Raw genomic sequence first — 7,520 nt, forward strand, 5'->3', positions numbered from 1 at the left:
TATACACACCCCACACACCACACATGTACACACCACACATTAATACATGCCACACACACCATACCTGTACACACCACATTATACACCACATATATATACACAGCACACACACTGCACACCACATATGTATACACACCCTACAAACCACACATGTACATGAGAAATATATGTACACACCCCACACACCACACATGTACATACCATACATTAATACACCACACACACACCACATCTGTACACATCACAAATATATACACCCCACACACCACACCTGTACACACCACACACGTATATACACCACACATACACAGATCACATGATGTGTACAGCACTACACACCCACACCCCCACACAGCACACCACATGCACACCCTCACTTGCAAAGCCTACCCCTTTCTCTACCACCTGGGTCTGGACCCTACACTCAGCCCAGGCGCAGCCCGGGTCTCAGGCCCCGCTGTGGTCACTGCCGTCCATTCCCAGGGGTCTGGGGTCTTTCCCACTGAGGACAGGGCTGAGCTCCCCCAGGCTGGAGACGGCCCTGCCAACTCCAACCCCCGCTTAGGGGCTGCAGTGCCTGCTCAGTCTCCTTGGGTCCTCAGTCCCCTGAGCGGACGCCGGGACTGATTCTCTGCAGCCCCAGGTAGGCTGGCCTCGGTCGGGTCTCTGCGCATTCCTCTGGGAGCCCCGAGAAGGCAGGTGAACTCAGCTCCAGGCTCCTCACCCAGGGACAGCAGCCAGCACTGCTTGGTGACTGCCCAGGGCGAGGGTGGGACTGCCTGGGATGCACAGCCCCTCTGCCCTGGGGTCCCACTGCCCACCCTCCTTGACACCCACCACCCCTGCTTGGGCAGCCTCTGGTAGCTGTTAGAGAGTGGAGTTCAGCAGAGGGAGACAAAGATCCCGGACTGGATGGTGCAGGGGCCACCCCGCCAGGGCACTCGGCCTCTGGCCACCGCCATCAACCCTCGCCAGCCACGTCACGTGGCTCTGCTTTTCCTGATGAGGCCCCCACAGTGGGAGGTCAGCAGTGCACACAGTTCAGCCACTTCCACGGCTTTTATTTCAGGGTCTCACTCCGTGGCCTGGGCTGGAGTACAGCGGTGCAAGCTCGGCTCACTGCAGCCTCGACCTCCCAGGCTCAAGCGATCCTCCCACCTCAGCCTCCCACGCCAGGCCAACTTTTGTATTTTTTGTAGAGACGGGATCTGGCCATGTTGCCCAGGCTGGGCTCAAACTCCCGAGCTCAAGCCATCTGCCCACTTTGGCCTCTTAAAAGTGCTGGGATTACAGGTGTGAGCCACCACGCCAGGCTTCAGTGGCTCTTTGCTGAAGTTATCTTTTTTAAAAAAATGTATATGTCCTTTCAGAGTCTGTGAGAGGTGCAGATTGATCCAACTGTAAACAGATTCCAAAAATACAGGGAAAAGCAGCTCCAACAAGCTCTCAGCAGCCACGTTTCCATTTATTCCTGGTTGTGAAACAATATATTGATATATAACAACATAGTTATTATGAAGAATTGTGAACACTGCAGAAAAAAAGTGTTGCCAAGAAAGCAATCACTATGTATCACACCGGTGGTTCAGCGGGGGTGCTCTGAGCCCCGACTCCCCCACGCGAGGGCCTCCCCCAGAGGTGCTCAGGGTGGCCTCTCCCCTCCTTACTCCTTTGTGAGTTGTCTCTGCTTTGCTAATTTACTATTTTAAGTTATTTACAGCTTGATCTAAAAAAGCTTTGTGGCCTGGCGCAGTGGCTCAGACCGTAATCCCAGCACTGTGGGAGGCTGAGGTGGGCGGATCGCCTGAGGTCAGGAGTTCAAGACCAGCCTGGCCAGCATGGAGAAACCCCATCTCTACTAAAAATACAAAGAGTAGCTGGACGTGGTGACTCACGCCTATAGTCCCAGCTACGTGGGAGGCTGAGGCAGGAGAATCGCTTCAACCCAGGTGGTAGAGGCTGCAGTGAGCTGAGATCGTGCCACTGCACTCCAGCCTGGGCAAGAGTGAGAACCTGTCTTAAAAAAAAAAAAAAAAAAACAGGCAAAGAAAAGAACTAGCGGTGTGTGGTGGCAGGTGCTCCGGAGGCTGAGGTGGCTACCCAACATCATACTGTGTGTAAGGGCTTTTTTTCTAAGTAAATTTCATGGCTCACATCACTCAGCAGAGTTTCTGACCATCCATTCCCATTTTTTCCAACTTTTGTGACCCTAGGGTGCTTTTGCCTTAAAATTGTTGTTATATTTCACACACAAAAAATAAACACCAGGTGACATGAGGGGCACACACATCCACCTCCCCGATGAGAAACATGCCGACCACACCCCTAGGGTGCCCCGGTCCTGCTGTTTCCCTCCCAAGTCCTGGAATTCTAACACGTGCTCGTTCTGGGAGGTCTGGGACTTTTCCAGGCAGCTGCACCTAGGAAATCTCCTCTCCACCTGGGGAAAGCTCCTCTCCACCTGGGAAATCTCCTCTCCACCCGGGAAAGCTCCTCTCCACCTGGGAAAGCTCCTCTCCACCCAGGAAAGCGCCTCTCCACCTCCCCTGCCCCTCCTGGCCTCTCACTGCTGGCTCTTCCCACCCTCTCTCTGGGCCTGTGCCCCTCCAGCTGCTGTGGCAGTTCCTCCATGGCAGTTCCTCCCAATTTCGTGGCACTCCCCACTCCTGGCGGCATGTTTTACTCCTTGCTCTCCTTCCCAGTGGAGGACACTTGCTTCGTAGTTGGTTGCGTGGGCAGGGAGACGGCCTGGTGCAGGTGGGTGCTGGAGGGCAGGACATAGAAGTCATGTGGCATCTCGGCCACCCAAGGTCCCAGTATGGGCACTCAGAACCCCTGAGCCCAAGGAGCTCCCAAGGGTCTCATTGTCCTCTGGGGTCTTTGCTGGCCAAGGGCAAGGCCGGGTGAGGATGGAAAGAAGCAGCCCCTCCCCACCACACACCCAGAGCAGGGAGAGGCCAGGATTCAGCAGCGTCTAGGGATGGGCACGGCACCGCTACGGGTACCCAGTGCTGAGGTCCTGGCTCCCACTCCGGGGCAGCCTGGTGGCTTCTCCCCAGTCAGGGTCCGGGTGTGGCCTTGTGGTCTCTCCCCAACCAGGGTCCCACATGGTCTGGTGGTCTCTCCCCAGTCGGGGTCCCACATGGTCTGGTGGTCTCTCTTCAGTCGGGGTCCCACATTCTCTGGTGGTCTCTCCTCAGTCAGGGTCCCGCGTGGCCTGGTGGTCTCTCTCCAGTCGAGGTCCCACGTGGTCTGGTGGTCTCTCTTCAGTCGGGGTCCCACGTGCTCTGGTGGTCTCTCCCCAGTCGGGGTCCTGTGTGGTCTGGTGGTCTCTCCCCAGTCGGGGTCCCGTGTGGCCTGGTGGTCTCTCCCCAGTCGGGGTCCTGCGTGGTCTGGTCTGGTGGATTCTCCCCAGTCAGGGTCCCACGTGGTCTGGTGCTTTCTGCCCTGTCGGGGTCCTGTGTGGTCTGGTGTTCTCTCCCCAGTCGGGGTCCCACGTGGTCTGGTGGTCTCTCCCCAGTTGGGGTCCCGCATGGTCTGGTAGTCTCTCCCTAGTCGGGGTCCCGTGTGGTCTGGTGGTCTCTCCCCAGTCGGGGTCCCATGTGGACCCAGTCAGGGTCCCACGTGGTCTGGTGCCTTCTGCCCTGTCGGGGTCCTATGTGGCCTGGTGGTCTCTTCCTAGTCGGGGTCCTGCGTGGTCTGGTGGTCTCTCTTCAGTTGGGGTACCCTGCACAGGAGTTGCAGCACCTCCCAAGGGCCAGCCCCGCCCTGACAACTTCTCCTTCAGCCAGGATGGGGTCCACACTTCTTGAAGAGGGTTCCCAGCTTCAACACCCTCTAGCACCAGCCTCACACCGCCCAGGCCCTGGCCACGCCAGGGACCCCGCAGAGGCCTCCTGAGAGTCTATCTTTTGTGGGGTGAGCTGGTCCTGCCTGTGGCGTCTGGGGTGTGGTCTCCTGGCACCTGCCTTTTTGACTGTGGTGTCCCTGGCATGGGGCCTGCTTCTGGCTCTTTGGAGGGAGCAGGCTCCTCAAGAGTGGCACGCTCTCCTGTTTGGGTGCGCAGGAGCGTGTGGGGGCCCTGGAGGTGGGCTGTGGCCTGTGCCATCACCGCCTGAGGTGGCAGGGCGGGGCCTGGCACCACCGCAGCTCCCGACAGAAGCCACCTGGGCCTGGTTGGCTCAGACTTCTTGGCCCAGCCGTTCCCCCGCACTTCCCGCCCAGCCCAGCTGCAGGACCACTGAGGTCTGTGCTATAGGAGCCCCGTCTCTAAGGGGTCCATGGCTCAGGGAAGTATCTCCCTGCTCTTGATTCCAGGAGCGCTGCTGGCAGCCTGACATGCTCAGGACCCAGCATGACCCAGACTCCTGAGCCAGGACCCATAGTCCCCCTGACACGGGGGAGACGGCAGACCCTGTGGACTGCCCTGGCTGTGGCCTCGCCCCAGCCCACAGTGGCATGCACTGAGGGGCTGCTCCCCTGGGAATGGCCCCTTCCTCGAGGCAGCTCCGCCCTGGCTTTGAGATGAGGGCTCTGGGAACGGGTGGCCCTGGGTGGCTGACCACAGCGGGCCAGGCCTGTCTTTGGGAAGCCGCCCTCTCAGCTCATGTGCTGCAGGGATGCTGGGTGGAGGGGACTGCGCGTCAGCCACCCTGCAGGACCACACAGCAGCCGCCCGTCGGGGGAGGGGGCCTTGCCTTCTGACTCATGGAGGAAGCGGCTGCTCTTAGCTGCCTTCATCCCCAGAGGCGGCTCTGCAATCCTCCTGAGGTTTGTGGCCCTGAACTTCCTTCTTGAGATCTGCGGGGGGCTGAGCCCTTGGCCCAGGCACCGGGGAGAGCAGAACCTCAAGGTGGTGGCCGGGACGCAGGACAGAGTGTGGGGGGCTTGCCCAGCAGGCCTTGGGGCCAAAGGGGCTCTCAGAAATGATGACAACATCACAGCTCCTGAGCAGGCACCTGAATCTGGATGAGTTATTTTCAGGGGAAGGCAGGAAAGTGGTGTCATTCTGTGGCTTGAGATTGACCACAGCCTGGCAGAGAGGAAGCAGTGGCAGGGAGGGAAGCTGCTGGCATCCCAGCCGGGGCTCTGTGGCCCACATGAGGCAGCGTGAATCACAGCTGCGTTATGAAATCCGGAGGCGACTCCACAGGGTGCCCTGGCTCAGCTGTTGTTGCTGTGAGATTCACAGATGGGGTCAGGTGGGTGCCCTGGAGGAGTCTGCGGGGCCCCCCGGCAGGGACAGTGAGTGGCCTGGGCCATGGAGGACCATGAAGAGCAGGTGCCTCCTGTGTCCTCAGGCAGAGGCGCAGCACCGGGGCCGTGCTTCCCACCTCAAGGCCACCTGCCCTTTGCGGTTTGTCTCTGAGCAAGGGACACTGGGGATGGCCGGGATTGGTGGTGGCTCCACACTGGGACCTTGGTCTGGTTGGAGCTGCTGAGCACCGGCACCCACCTTGCCACCCAGCTCTGCCCATGTGTGGCTGTCACTCCTGGGCTTAACCTGGGAAACGTCATTTGAGGCAGCTCAGCTTTTCCAGATCCGGCGGGAGTCACGTTTCTTGCTGCTGGAGACTGGCTGGGTCTGTGCTTCCAGTATGGGCAGGTTTGGGAGGCAGTCGGCCGACCTCTCCTATGGCCACTGTGCCCGAGGCAGGCACCGGGGTGGGAGGGATTCTCACGGATGTGGCCATGTGCCGCCCAGCAGGCTGGAGTGAGCGTCTCTGTGGAGCCAGCACATCCCTTAAGGGTCCTGCAGGCTGCAGCTGGAGGAGGCAGTTGTGGCAAGGAGCTTCCTGCATGCAGGAGAACTGGAGACCCCTGGTGAAAGAGCCAGTATGCACCTGCAGATCCAGGCACAGGCCCACAGAGCCCATCAAGGCTGATTTACACCACAGAGCTGGGTATGCACTGAGAACCAGGTGTACACTGCCAGCCAGGTGTGCACAGAGAGCCAGGTGTGGACAGAGAACCAAGTGTGCACCCACAGACCTAGGTATGGACAGAGACCCAGGTGCACACTGAGATCCAGGTGTAAACTGCAATCCAGGTGTGCACCCACAGAGCCAGGTGTGAACTAAGATCCAGGTGCACACTGAGATCCAGGTGTAAACTGCAATCCAGGCGTGCACCCACAGAGCCAGGTGTGGACTGCATATCTAAGTGCTTATGTGGAGTCTTGGGCTATTCTGGTGCTGCCCAGGACCCTGGCCCTCTGGCTGTCTTCTGTGTGTCTGGGGTTGGCAGAAGGGGTTCAGCTCTGGCTGTAGGGCAGCAGGCAGGCTTGCCAGCCAGCACCCCCAGGTGATAAGAGCTGGTGCCCACAGCTGCTCAGCAAATATCTGCCTTTTGGGAATGGCTGGAGAGAAGGAAGACCATGTCCTCTCTGCAGGGCTCTACACACGCCTTTTCCCAATCCTTCAGCCACAGGGAGTCCAGGCAGCAAGGGTGCCAGGTCGCCAGCACCCCGACTGCCTCCTGCAGAAGTGCCAGCACCTGCTCCTCATCCTCTTGCAGCAGCTGGAGCCTGGGGTCTATGTGTTCTGGCCGCCAACGGCTGGGTCCTCACTGCAAGGCAGACACCAGGCTTGAATCCAGCCATGGAGGGAATGGGGTGGTGGAGGCTGGGGAGACAGGAGGGAGGCATAGGGGCTAGAGGGCTTGAGATGTGGCAGCTCACCCTCTGCAGCACCGTGGTCTGCCCCTCAGAACACTCTCATTCTTCATGCTGAAGGGAGCTGGGGCTTGGCAGCCTGTGTGACAGATGGGTGCTGTCAGCTTAGGGCTCTGCCTCGGAGCAGCCACACGGAGGCAGCGCCTGTGGGGGTGGGGCTGGGCCACAGGCTGAGGGGACACAGATGGACAAGGTCAGGCCTCCTTGGGGCAGCACCAGACACGTCTCCCACTTGGACTGGCTGCCCAGGTGCCCAGGAGCAGAAGCCACTTCCTCAGAGGCACAGGGGCTGGGCACTGCTGGCATGTGGTGGGACCATGTGGATGCTGGAGTCCCAGGATCCTACAGATCTAAAGGCTGAGTAGATGTAGCAAAGGCGAAGTGGGGTTCGCAGCCCCAGACTCTGGGGTGTCAGTGAGCTGCTGGGAGGGGCGCCTCCGGCCATTTGCTGCTTCTCCTGGGTGGAGGGTGCAGGCCCTGGCCGCGGGGTGCCCCTTGGACTCCACAGCTTCTCAGATGCACACACCCACCGCCGTTGCCAAAGTCTTGGGCCAGGCAGCGCTGGGGTGGCTGGGTGAGAGCATGTGGAGGCCGTGCGGGGCGGCGCCGGGAGCCCACGTGGTGGTGGGGTGGCAGGCAGGGCCCTGGCCAGGAGACGTGGTGGGGCACGGGTGGTCGCTGAGGGAATGGCGGGGCTGCTTCCACAGGGTGGAAATCCAGGAAGGGAGGAGGTGAAAGGGCTCGGCCTGATCCATCTGCAGTCCGCATTTTACCAAGCGCCGACCCTTGTATCTGGTGAACTGAAAGTCACGCCCCCTCCCAGCGGATCCAACAGGAATCTCCGTCA

This window comes from Sapajus apella, unplaced genomic scaffold (assembly GCF_009761245.1).
Source record: "Sapajus apella isolate SASKATOON/1434 unplaced genomic scaffold, GSC_monkey_1.0 scaffold13, whole genome shotgun sequence".
Lineage (NCBI taxonomy): Eukaryota > Metazoa > Chordata > Mammalia > Primates > Cebidae > Sapajus > Sapajus apella.